At 40.8% G+C, this 14112-nt stretch overlaps 1 long non-coding RNA gene across 5 annotated transcripts; it reads left to right on the top strand.

Moving 5' to 3' along the window:
* The first annotated feature begins 3502 nt into the window (after positions 1 to 3502).
* On the top strand, positions 3503 to 13625 carry LOC108261385 (uncharacterized). 5 transcript variants are annotated; one of them, XR_008393225.1, is made up of 10 exons: positions 3503 to 3597; positions 3944 to 4064; positions 4284 to 4365; positions 4640 to 4826; positions 5207 to 5320; positions 8295 to 8370; positions 9906 to 10058; positions 12034 to 12143; positions 12270 to 12956; positions 13042 to 13625. It is a non-coding gene; the product is annotated as an uncharacterized LOC108261385 (long non-coding RNA). The 5 variants fall into 5 exon arrangements; XR_008393226.1 differs by having other exon boundaries at positions 3503 to 4064; positions 5210 to 5320; XR_008393228.1 differs by having other exon boundaries at positions 3503 to 4064; positions 8307 to 8370.
* Positions 13626 to 14112: the final 487 nt, after the last annotated feature.

Below are 14112 nucleotides of genomic sequence, written 5' to 3'. Positions count from 1 at the left end.
GGGAATAGGGAGCAGGTGTAGGGAATAGGGAATAGGGTGCAGGGTGTAGGGTGTATGGAACAGGGAGCAGGGTGTAGGGTGTAGGGAATAGGGAGCAGGGTGTAGGGTGTAGGGAATAGGGTGTAGGGTGTAGGGTGTAGGGAATAGGGTGTAGGGTGTAGGGAATAGGGTGTAGGGTGTAGGGAATAGGGAGCAGGTGTAGGGAATAGGGAGCAGGGTGTAGGGTGTAGGGAATAGGGTGTAGGGTGTAGGGAATAGGGAGCAGGTGTAGGGAATAGGGAGCAGGGTGTAGGGTGTATGGAATAGGGTGTAGGGTGTAGGGAATAGGGAGCAGGTGTAGGGAATAGGGAGCAGGGTGTAGGGTGTAGGGAATAGGGAGCAGGGTGCAGGGTGTAGGGAATAGGGAGCAGGGTGTAGGGAATAGGGTGTAGGGTGTAGGGAATAGGGAGCAGGGTGTAGGGTGTAGGGAATAGGGTGTAGGGTGTAGGGAATAGGGAGCAGGTGTAGGGAATAGGGAGCAGGGTGTAGGGTGTAGGGAATAGGGAGCAGGGTGCAGGGTGTAGGGAATAGGGAGCAGATGTAGGGAATAGGGAGCAGGGTGTAGGATGTAGGGAATAGGGTGCAGGGTGTAGGGAATAGGGAACAGGGTGTAGGGTGTAGGGAATAGGGAGCAGGGTGTAGGGAATAGGGAGCAGGGTGTAGGGTGTAGGGAATAGGGAGCAGGTGTAGGGAATAGGGAGCAGGGTGTAGGGTGTAGGGAATAGGGAGCAGGGTGTAAAGTGTGTAATTTTCTCTTCACTGCAGAATCTTGACTCATTCTATGTGTGTGTGTGTGTGTGTGTGTGTGTGTGTGTGTGTGTGTGTATCACTTTATGGGGACATCATCATGTTTATACAGCAATCTCATGGGGACCAAAAACATTATGGGGACAAAAATCCACGTCGTCACAGGTGTGATGCATTGAAAGGTGTTGAGGAGGCTGTAAATAGATGCCTCAAGAATTTTTAGCTTTGGCCCATAACGCATGATCTGGACAGTTTGTGTGTGTGAACGGGTTGCTCCATGTCGCTCCCTTTAGTCTGGAACCAGTATTTTAGGGGGCGGGGCTTGGCCAACCACCTCACACACTCTGCAAGTCTAATTTATGCAAATTACGGTACCACCTACTTAGTAGTCTCTTGAGGAGATGGCAGAAGGAAGTGACGAATCAGGAAGTGAGATGGGGTTTGAAGAAGAAGGCCTTAGATAGGAGTGTATGGAACATAGTAAGATCAAGAAAATGGAAAAAAAAAGGAAAAGAGAATGTCTAACACAGAGGAAACATAGTGAGCAAAGTGTAAGCTTAGCAAAAAAGAGTTGGAACTCAAAGTGTTAGTAGCAATAATATAAATGCGATCAGCAATGCAGAAAAAGCAGAACCTTTCGTGAAAACTTTTGTGAAGATCCACAGTACTGAAAACCTATCCTCAACAGCTAAGCAGTGCAGAGATCAGACACTTACCCAAAATCCAGGGATAGTGGAAAGAAGGACTACATCAGGGGGAGAGGTGGACGTGACATTTACTCTATTTGAATTAAAAAGATCCATATCAAATGCACGGCAAACGACACCAGGGAAAGACGGAATATGCTACAGCATGTTAGGTCACACGAGAGACACCACACTTGATGTAGTATTAAAACTGTTCAATATGGTATGGAGTACAGGAAAAATCCCACTAACATGGAAACAGGCAGTTATAGTGCCAATACTCACACCTGGCAAAGACCCGTCAGATCCAGCAAGCTACAGACCCATAGCATTAACATCACAGCTAGGCAAAACTATGGAGAGGATGGTAACAGATAGACTAGATCACTATATAGAAAGTAGAGGGCTTCTCTCACCGTATCAGTCAGGATTTCATAAAGGGAGGGGGACAATGGATTCTGTATTAAGCCTAGAGTCAGAAGTTAGCAAAGCTCAAACTAATAAAAAAAGTGTAATCGCTGTATTTTTTGATGTTGAAAAAGCGTATGATATGCTTTGGAAGGATGGACTTCTATTTAAACTCCACATATCATATGGTTAAGATCATGCTGGCATATTGGGTAAATCTACAAGGGCATAGCAGGGTGCACCCCATAAAAGCCATCTTACAAGAATGCTCAGAGATCAGAGATAGCACTAACTTTAATAGCTTTGGATGGTTAGGAAATGTAAAGGCACAAAATGCAGCTCTCAGTCAGCTACAAGTAAACCCCATTGTGGAGATACCAACTGTACCACCCTGGAGATTCATAAAACCATCTGTAGATACAAGATTACAACAAATATTAAAAGAGAATTCTAAAATAGCACCACAAGGGACAATAATTCAAAACTATATGGACCAATATCAGGATAAATTACTCATATATACAGATGGGTCAAAACAGACTGAGACAGGCCACACTGGTGCTGCCTTTTTCATTCCTCGGTGTGAAGTAGCAGTCAAAAAAAGGGCGACCGATCATTTATCAGTGTACACTGTAGAATTATTAGGAGTTCTATTGGCACTGCAGTGGCTGGAAAAACATCATCAGAGCCAAGATGTCGCTATAGCTTCTGACAGTCTATCAGCACCATCAAGCATACAGTCTGGGAAAACATCGTGCAGACAAGACATTGTCTACCAAATACTTTATCTGCTTCTCATACTTCATGCTAAGGCGCTGAGTTTTTCCTTCTTCTGGGTTCCTGCACATGTAGGGGTAGAAGGAAATGAAACTGTGGATGTACTGGCAAAAAGATCTATAAAACATGAAAGAGTTCATATACAGGTACCATTAAGTAGAGCAGAGATCAAAACCATTATAAAGGGACAAGAGCATAAAATATGTCAGGAACACTGGGACACAGCTGACACCGGACGACACCTATATACCATACAAAAACAAGTAGGAATGAGTGTGAGGCAGGGCAGGAACCCAAAGGAAGAGATGATAGTTACACGTCTTAGAATAGGTCATGCTGGCTTAAATCTAGCATTAAACAGAATAGGAAAGCACCCCACTGGACTTTGCACACACTGCAGTACACAAGAGACGGTGAAACACATTCTGTTAGACTGCTAAAGGTATGAGGAGGAAAGAACTGAGCTAGAGATGCAGATTGGAAAACAAAATATGACACTAGAGAACTTGCTGGGGAGAACATCTGGGAAAATGCACCACCCCCTAATAAACTATCTAAAAATACTGGGATAAGTGAGAGACTTTAGTACTCTAGTAGGAATATCTAGTATATAGTTATTTATCTCTTTTTTATTTTATTTATGTAGTATTGTTATGGTATTATTATTAGTTTGTTTATTTTATTTTTGTTTTATTATATTTTCTTTTTATTTATATTATTATTATTATTATTATTATTATTTTGTTTTTCTTTTCCTGCCAATCTACTGCCCACACTCAAGTCCAGTAGGTGGCGGTAATGCACCTTTAGTAGTTTACCAACCGCCATTAAAAACAAAAAGAAGAACGAAGACCCTACTTAGTAAAGGACTGTGTGTAATCTGCACATGCGCATTAGCTCTATTACCTATTAGCGGATTAATAAGCTTTAAAACAAAGAGGTGAAGTTTCGTTCAATTAGGCATTAAAATTGATATTTGATTATAAGTTAAAATTAACAGAAAATGTAAGTGTACAAAAAGTGACTGGTAAGTTAACAGCCTAATTAGACTGTTAGAAGGTTAGCTTGTTAGCATAAGCTAAACATTAATAAGTCAGAACAGATATTTTTCATGGTTTCCAAATAATTATAAGTCTTAAAGAGTCATTAAAGTTTCAGTCTTTAAATTTTCGCATAGCGAAATTAGACTATTTTAAAATCTCTCAACATTAAAACGAAATCCTTAAGTCGGGTTGTGGCGGAGTGTAGTTTTTTGACTGCACTAATAGTTCGTAAACGCCACACAGGAAGTAGGAAAAGAACTACATTTCCCATCTGCCCCGGCCGTCACAGGCTAATAGCACCAGCTGCTTTCCATTACCCTAATGAGGGCTTCAACTGCTGCAACGAGACCAAATACAACGAAATGTAATTTATTATGATTATTTTTGCAGTTTATAATTTTATTTCCGTGCTTTAACTCCTTATTTATAATTTAATCGCAATATTAAAGTAATTGTTATGCTAGCGGACTTTAAATCTTAATCATAAAACGGAGGCCGATGAGTATTATAATCATGCACTATTGTAGATTTAGGATGCCTAATGAAATAGTTTAACACAATGTCAGTCTTTATTTTTTGACAGGCCGTGGTGTCTCGGAGAAGAGGAATAATTTATGTTGTGTTGTATTTATGTTTGATTTCCGGTGGAAGAGAAGAACATGGGGGTAAGCTGATCATTTCATTCATAGATCGTACTGTCCAGATTACATGTCGAATTAAATGATCCATAGAATTAACCTGCATAAAAAATGAGTCGACATAGTTTTTCTTCAAAGTGTCATTTCATTGTACTTGAAAATTGTAAAGTATTTGTCCAGTTGAACATGTACATCTGACCGTTAACAATAAAAATTCTGTGCAGAGCTATCATATTTGTAGAATTTGATGTTGAATATTCGGTCACTGAATACTTCTCTCTTTCTCTCGTTGTGTATTAAGTATCGATGCTGCAAAAGAAGACGGATCTTTTGGTAGGCTGGTTAACGATGACCACAAGCACCCAAATGGCAGAAGACTGAAGTGGATGGAAGCCCACATCTTTTGTCTGTTTGCTTTAACAGACTTTAAAGAAGGAGATGAAATTACCTACAATTACGGAGGAACGGACTGGCCTTGGCGTAGCAAGGTATGCAGGGCATCTGCCTCTGTGTTTTCACAATTTAAATATTATTAAAATATAACTATTGTCTTATCAGGCAGTGTTGCGATTCATGTTTGTTGCACAAAGGTTGTGCTTGTGTATTGGCAATAAAATTACTCAAATCATTGTTTATCTAGTCTGCTTCAGCTATTTTACTGCAATGTTTAAGCATTAACTGCAGAACAATGTGCGTGTCTGAATGCATCGTAATTATCCCAGAGTATCCCATACCTAAGCCTGAAATCATAAACTTAAGTCCTATACTGAAATATTCATGTTTTTGTCGTATTCAGTAGCATATTTGCTTTCTGTTGCGTAGTCCTCTTTTAGATTGAACGAAATTTTCTAAATGTCCATTAAATTAGCAGATTATGGAGGAGGACACTGCTGAGAGCAATGGCCAGGAGAAACGGCAGCCATCACAGTCTACACCTTTTCTGGATCAGAACACTGCGAGCGGTCCATCAGCGACTGAACAGGTACAAGTCCTCAATCATAGTAGTGGTGTTTGTTAGAGCATCGTCTTCATTTGATCTACTTTACCACCTGCTGACTGGCTCAAAGATCTCTAACCGTGATTTAAATACATCTCCAGAGTACGTGACGACAAAAGAAGAGTAGAAAGGTATTACTTGAGTGACATTTCAAGTGTCAAGACGCTGTCCTTTATTTCAAACCTTGTCTGTTAATAGTTACTATACGGAGTCCCCACAAAGCGTGTTTTACTCAGGTGTGTGTGAGAGAGTCTTGTGATGGCTGAATAGATATGTGAATTTAGAACAGTGTCCCCCAGGTCATTTAAACCTGAACGGTGTTAAAGGTCCCCTGAAAGTATGTTTTGGCTGAGATGTGTTAATGCTTAAATATGGCAGTAAATTAGCTTTAACTACAAAACAATGTGTCATTCTGAATGCATCGTAATTATTCCAAAGTTTTCCAAAGTTTCCCCTATCTAAGCCTGAAATCATAAACTTAATTCCTATAGTGAAATGATTCATGTTTTTGTCGTATCGAACAGCATATTTGCTTTCTGTTGCGTGGTCCTCTTGCAGATTGAACTAAATTTTCCAAATGTCCGAATCTTCCACAGCGTAGGATTTGTCAGGAGATTGACTAGGACATTGTAAAGCTACTCTTCTTTAGTAAATTTTAGTACCGGATCAAGGTGCAGATATTTAGGAAGTAATGGAGTGGGCAGACATTGGCAGTGCAGCAGTACGCAGATTCAATAAAAAATTATTTTGAAGTTGTCTTAGTTTTTGGTGAAACATTGTAGCAGTCATTTTTCACAAATGAACTCGATTATGTCATTGACTTTTAGATGAGAGACTTACTTGATGCTTCAGATGAGCTCTTTGATTCTACTCCAAACACTGGAGAGGAATGTGTCCCAGATTCCAAAAAGAAAATGATGAGTAGTTCAGAGAGTAGCACGTCTATTAAATGACAGAATTTGTGTGGTTCGGACACGGACTCTGTTCATCCCAGCAGTCCTGTGCCTGATAGCACCACCCCAGGTGTCATGGACAAAAGCAGTCATGAGTCATCAAGTTATAGACAGCGATGCAGCTTGCAGCAGTCCTAAGGGTGTTGAGAAAAAGCCAGGAATAGTAGTCAGTGCAGTCAAAAGAAAAAGTGATGGTGGAAGGTTATATAACAAGAAACACTGCTGCCTATTTTGCTTCAAACCTTATAGCAAAATGATGAGACATTCGGAATGTGTGCGTTCCACTGAAAAAGAAGTGCTTGAAGCATGCCAATTTCCAAAGGCTTCTAAGCAAAGAAAAATGCTTTTTGCTGATCTGCGTCACAGAGGCAACTATGTACACAACGCAGCTGTAATGAAGTCCGGCAAAGGGGAACTAGTTCCATACAGAAGACCACAAAATAGAACAAAAGGCACTGACTTTATGCATTGTGCATATTGCTAAAGACTGTTTCCCAGGAACGTTCTCTGGAAGATATGAAAATCTGTAAATTAAGCCCTAAAGATTACGTTCCAACACCTGGAAAAAAAATCGTGTCCAAGCTCTCTGTTCATATGCACAGCCTGTACCTTTAAACATTCGCAATTGGTTATGGAACACAATAAGCCACATGAATCCAGATTAAATCACAGTTGCTGTCAAAAATGACAGCTGCATCATTCAGTTTGGGAGAACACTTGCTAAACAAAGCTGGATCATCTGCAAAGAATGAGGCGTATGTCTGACAGAAGTTGCGAGAACTAGGAAAGTTACTGATCAGTGGCAGTAAAGTTGCATCTTTGAAAACAATGGAAGATTTCATAGATCCTCAGAACTTTATGAAGACAGTTCAAGCTGTCAGGCATGCACGTGGATATGATGATGAAACCAACACATACAGAACACCTTCTCTTGCAAAAAAAACTGTGAGTAAGCCTAATGAAGCTCAGTAAGCTTACAAAAGCTAAAGCTTTGATTAACAAAGACCTTGACTTGGCACAGAAAATCACTGCCTTCCAAGACCTACATAAAGAACGGTGGTGTGATTTGATCTCTGCAACAGCTGCACGACATACAGAAGACGTGAAGTGGAATGCACCTACAGAGTTGCCCTTTACAAAAGATGTACAAAAGCTTCACTATTTCCTCAACAAAACACAAGATGAATGCATTAAGCCGTTCTCATCAGAGCCTTCAACAAAATACTGCTCCGATCTTGCCAAGACCATTTTGACTCTCATTATCCTGCTCAACCGTCGTAGGGAGGGAGAGGTATCGAGCATGCCTTTATCTGCATTTTAACCAGGGACACCACTGATCCACACGCTGAGATAGATTGGGCACTGTCTCAGGTTGAGAAGAAACTATGCAGACATTTCTCAAGAATTGTCATCAGAGGAAAAAGAGGACGCCCAGTTCCTACTCTACTGACACCAGAAATGCTGGGTGCATTGGATTTACTTGAAAAGAACAGGGAACTTGTGGCGTGCTAAAAGAAAATGTTTATCTTTTTGCTCGGCCAACAGCAACGTCACATTACAGAGGCTCAGACTGCATCCGCAGCTTTGCGAAGTGTTGTGGTGCAGATGTTCCATACTCACTTACATCCACAAAATTACGAAAACAGGCAGCAACTCTTTCTACAGTTCTAAACCTGAGAGACACAGACTCGGATCAATTAGCAAACTTTCTTGGACGTGATGTCCGTATTCATCGTGAATACTATCGCCTTCCTGTAAAGACCCTACAGCTTGCGAAAGTCAGCAGAGTTCACAGAACAAGGAAGAGTTGGGCAGTTTCAGGGCAAGAATCTGGATGAGATCACTATTGACCCAAATGGTATATAAAATACATTTTTCATTTGATATTTGTTCACTTACTCATCCACAGTCACAGGTCCTGATGCAGTTTTGTGTATTTCTTTAATATAAATCATGTGAGACAGTGTATGTGGTGTAAGATCTGACCATTGGCATATTTATCTCAGTTCTTTTTGCAGAGGAGATGGAGCTAATCAGCGATGAAATAATGAGTGAGGAAGGTGAGACGTGAAGAACTTGAAGGTATGGATTTTTTGGAATAGTAATAACCATTATTATTGTTATAAGGTACAGTGCTGTGAAAGTATTTGCCCCCATCCTGCTTTCTTGTTTTTGTGCATCTCATACTAACTAATTTCAGATCAAACAAAATACAACATAAAGAAAAGGCAACCTGAGTAAACACACAATAGAGTTTATATATTTTTATTAAGCAAAAAAAGTTATCCAAAACCTATCCTCCATATGAAAAACTAATTTCCCCCTTAAACTTAAATTCTGGTTGTGCCAACTTTAGCAGCAATAACTGCAACCAAATGCTTCCGATAACTGGAGATCAGTCTTTCACAGTGCTGTGGTGGAACTTTGGCCCACTCTTTGCAGAGCTGCTTTAGTTCAGCCGCACTGGAGGGTTTTTGAGAATGAACTGCCTGTTTAAGGTGCTGCCAACTTTAAGCTGTTGAGAAAGTTCTATTTAAGTGTTGATTTGATTGAACAGGGTTTGCAGTAAACATGCCTGGTTTCATAGATTTGGGGAATTAGTAACTATGGGGGCAAATAAATTTTTACACAGGCCCAGTCGATATTGGATAACTATTTTTTGCTTCTGTAAATAACATTATCATTTAAAAACTCCATTTTGTGTTACTCAGGTTGAGTTTGTTTTATCTTAGATTTTGTTTTCATTTCTGAAACTATTTAGTACGTGAGAGGCACAAAAACAGAGGAAATCAGGATGGGCAAATACTTTTTCACAACACTATGTATTTTTTTTTTTTACTGTAAAAGAATAAATAAAAAATACAGTATGTTTTAATGATATCTGCAAATGTAGTTAATTTATTTTATTTTTTTTGTCTGATGTATTTTTCTTAAAGTTTGGCATAGCTGAGGTTGGGTGATGGTTCTAGTCATCAATAATCTTAATTGCAGTTAATATTATAGTGGGACCATTAACCAATAAGCTTAATAGACAGATATATAGACAGACAGAGAGTTGGAAACACCGTACTATTCCTGTGTAGGACCCCCTATTGGTCTTGGAACAGCAATCAGAAAGAAAACAAGAAAGGGATGTACATGTTCAGTACTTAGATATGGTTCTCACATTCGAATGATTCTCAATTTGTATTAAGTGGTCCAATGTGCCAAGGACATTCCCCACACCATTAAACTACCAGTAGCCTGTCTGTTTCTCTAAGGAGTTAGCATCTTTGAAGATGTTATTTGCAGCGGAATCAAATGCTATCTTCATTTCAGAGAACGTAAATATCAGAATTGTGTAGTTTGCCGGCAATTTTAATCCTGCCTTTCAATCACACCGGTACCATACTTTCCAACATAAGCATCCCCTGGGACTCAGTAGGTCCACTACTACATCTTCTCCAAGAAGATTAAGTACACTTAGCTATTCTTTGGTACATATGCACAAACAGCAGTCAGAGGTTTCATTCTTGAGACGTGAAATGTAAGTTCCAGTCTGTAAGTTGCCAGACAATAATTGCTGTTGGGTGTAAGGGTGTGTTTGCTATCTAACTAATGTTTATTCTTACATTTAGGTAAAACATCTACTCTGTAAAAGAGGAAGGCTTGGGAAGTAAATGAGGTCCATGCAGTGGAGAGACGTATGAAGACCTTCATCTTGTCATGTCGTGTCCCAGGTGAGCTGGCCTGTGAAAACTGCATTAGATCTGAGCCTTTAGCTCTGAAAGGTGGAGACTGGCAAAGTGTCAAATTCTGTCTACAACCGCATTGTAGCTTACAAGAGAGATATAAACAAAGATTAAATAACACTTTACATCTATAGTAATGCTTTAATAAGTTACATTATATCTCTAACTTTTTACTTTGTAATAAACCAGTCAGCATTTAATTCATAATAAACTAACCAGGAACAAATCGGTATTATTTAAAATATCCATTAGAATCTTTACCCACACCTTTTCCATTGAATGTGATTGAATTGGTTTGGGCCGCCTTCTTCCAGTGGGTCCTTATGCAGTTGGCTGGCAGGTTCATGAGTAAGCCTGTTGGGCAGTGTGCTACCCATTTACATGTTTAGACTAAATTAGCTACCTCAACATACATTATTAAGTTGTTACTGCCACTTTTTAGCCTAGCCGGTTAAGTGGATAATACAGAATAAAGGGGGGGAAATTGTGCTTTCGACATTTGGGGTTCTGTCTTTGCATCACTGTGTTTGGCTAGCATCTTTATTTTCCTCAGTATGTTTCATTTTGAGGTGGCTGTGTGTAGTAAGCAGGAGTGTCGAACTTCATCATTGAAAGTATTATTGAGGCTTATAATACTTTAATGCAATTTGTTTTTAAGTGGTTAATTATACAGTAAAAGCTAGTCACGATTGCTTGATTATAGAATGCTCAGTGTTCATTGTTACTGGGTGTATTTATTTACTTTTGGATGTAGGTGTAAGTTTTAGTTTGTACTTTCACCTAACACGTGCAATAAGAAGTGTGCTTAACAGGTTTGTAGTACTCTGAATGAGTTCAAGTTCATTCATGGCACATGTGAGATTAGCAGTTGTGCACTTTAATGGGCAAATATTTGTTGACTTTTACAGTAAAGAAGCTCAAGACTCGAGTTGTTTTCATGATGTTGAAGAGACAAGGTTTATTTAATCTGAGAGATTTTCACTGTAATAAAGAGTTCTGGACCAGTAAACAAATCCTTCATGCAGCTAAAATATCAAAAGGATGTGTTTGTCATTTAGACTAATTCTGACCGGGAATAATGTTAATTTGTGATGCATGCCTGTGATAAATAAGTGAGGTTCAGTACAGCAAGCGGCTCTACTTTCTTTTACACAAAATAATGTTTACTTTGGAGCAGGAAATGAAAAGCTTCTTAGAATGATAGCCTCAAACCTAATAATAGCCCTGGTACCTCCTTCCTTATCAGGTTCCTCGGTTTCTCAAAGGGTTTCTCGGTTGGAAATTGAAAGCTCCAGAAGAAATTTAGTCTGTTATCTATTATGTGCAGATATTGCAATTTCTCTGAGAGAGCTTTTTTGCTAGCCTTATTTGTGAAATATGCAACCAGTGAAAGGTTAGTTAAGAGTCCTTGGTATAAACAATTAAGAACAATTCTTCAATATCATTTCATGAGAAGCTTAAACCTTCAAATAGAGAAAACACACCTCATATCTGCTTTACAGACAGCCCTCTAAATTAGACATACTTCATTTGTAATTTTTTATAAATTATTATAAAGTTAAATTCACAACTTTTTGTTTTTTGAAACCATGTCCTCTTGTTATATAAATTTCCTGATGTGTGTATGCGTATTAGCTATCTAGTGATGTCCCCACTACAACATGAAAACCAGTTAATTTTCTGTGTATGCAAATTAGGTCACCATTAATGATGAGTTCTTGTTTTGTCCCCATTACGTATGAAAAAACCAAGCACAGAATCTTTGTGATTTAAATCCAGAATTTGAGGTGATATTTGTGTTTTCGGGCTTAAATTATTCATGCCTGATTTTTTCCACATCTGTAGGACCTCAGTAAAGTGGTGTCCCCATAACACATGGGTGGGACTACTGACCCCAGAATGTTATAATTACAAGAATGTGTGTGTTTAATTGGTCACTTGCTGCCCTCTGCTGGTCTGTCACCACACTGCACTCTTTCATAGTTTGATCTGGGTTTATTTTCCATTTTTCCAGAAAGTACTGTGTCCAGTAAGCCCACCACTCCATCCACTCCGGCCATGTGCAAATTCAGACCATCGTTTGGCACAATGCCTAAAGTGCACTACCACGCCACGGGAGAGAAGGTCATTCATCCACACATCCATTCATTAAATGAAGAGTTTAACAGAGATGTGATTAAATTCAATACGCGCATAAATAACATTTTAATACGTTTATAACAATCACAATTACAGTGTTCTCCCTTTCAGGTCTCGATGTCTGAGGACTCCAAATCGACAGCCATCTTGGAAGAGCGAGCTCACGACTATCGCTCCGATTTCCAGGATTACGGCGGTGCAGAAGTTCCTCCCCTTCATCGCCACTTCATGTCGTCTCCGTTCCAGCTCGACTCGTACATCCTGAAACACGCCGGCCGTAGGGAGGAACCCGCGAAGCTAGGGGGAGTCAAACCTGAGTCGGTGATGTCCACGCCTCACAGGGGCGTGTTTGCCCCGGGACAATGTCCCGCCGTAACGCCAGTCTGTCCTACGACAGCTTATTAACACCAAACATTGCCATGGCGACCTCTGTGCTATGATAACCTCTCCAAAACCATCATGGCGTCCATCCAGGAGTGGAAAGAGCTGGAGGAGAGGGAGAGGCTCATTCGGGCGTCTTTGACGGACATTTTCTCGCCTCCAGAGGGTCTCGGGACGAACTCACCAGGGTCGGGGTGATGTCCTTCGGTCCTCGCGTCCTCCACTCCTCGGCGTCGTCGCTGGTCTGAGTTCCCTGAGTGTCCACTTCCTCTCTACACGACGAGGCGGGAAACGTCCTTTATCGCTCGCCGTCCCATCAGCCTCCCCTCTCCATCCACGTTCTCCCTCCGTCTCTCATCACAAACGGTCCTACATCAGCGCCGTGTAGAGAGCCGAATCACCTCACCTGGGCCGCAGGTAAGAAAATCGTAATTTCCTGATTTTCTGTGTAAGGAATTGTTCCCGTAACTGATGGACGAAATCTGTCTGACGTCGTCTTTAGGGAGGAAACGAATCGAGCGAAAGTTAACGGACAGCCTAAAGGGCAGACGCGAGACTGCCACCCAGTGTCGTCCTCCGGAACACCGCTCAGCCCGAGCGTCAAAAAGGTGACAGGAGTGGGTGGGACAATGTACGATACCAGGAATAGCCAATCCATTCGCGAGGAAGTACTGCCATAGCGACCGACACTACCACCAGTGGCCGAGCCTCTCTTTCAGGACACCAAAGCCTACCAATCGGAGCCAATCAGGTGCGGACGGGCCAATCAGAGCAGGTCTTACACCATTCTGGTCCAATCAGAGGAGGTCTCTCAATGTCTCCGGGTGCTTTCAGTTGGTGATCACCGCATCTCGGGCGGGGCTAAGCCATTTCCTTTGTGTGTGTGTGTGTGTGTGTGTGTGTGTGTGTGTGTGTGTGTGTGTGTGTGTGTGTTTCAAATCAGGAGTTTTCATGGATCCCTTTATTCCTGGAGAAAATTGGTTTAAAAAGGTAAAAAGGAAAACAATCCCCTCTGAAAGGGCTGAAGTGTCCGTTAACTGTGTGAATGAAAATAATCAGTAGAATTAAAATGTTGAAGTTTCCTTGTGTCGTGATGTGTGTGTGTGTGTGTGTGTGTGTGTGTGTGTGTGTGTGTGTGTGTGTGTGTAAAACTGCCGTTAGCTTGTTGCATGTATTGTGCAGCTAGTGGATTTTTTATTTTTTTTTTCTTTCATGTGAGTTAGTCGTGTTAGCACATCAGAAGTTCAGTTCATTAAATAAGGAAGAAAAACTTTAATGTGTTGGTATGAGAAAAAAGAATTCTGTAATGTAACGTGCATCAGTGTGAGTGTAGCAGGGGGCACATACTTATGATCAGTCTGCCTCCGCAGGGGGGTTACAGTAGAGCACACTTTGTCCCCTATCTAGGGCTCTCAGCTGACATCAGACACGGTTTTACTTATTTCCTTAATTTATTTCCTTATTTCCTTTCCCCTTAACCCCGCCCTTACCTGACCCCCACTTTCCCCTTAACCCCGCCCTTACTTGACCCCACCGTTCCCCTGAACCCCGCCCTTACCTGACCCCACCGTTC

The sequence above is a fragment of the Ictalurus punctatus genome, chromosome 22 (assembly GCF_001660625.3).
Source record: "Ictalurus punctatus breed USDA103 chromosome 22, Coco_2.0, whole genome shotgun sequence".
NCBI lineage: Eukaryota > Metazoa > Chordata > Actinopteri > Siluriformes > Ictaluridae > Ictalurus > Ictalurus punctatus.
This window is presented reverse-complemented; position numbering and strand designations above follow the sequence as displayed.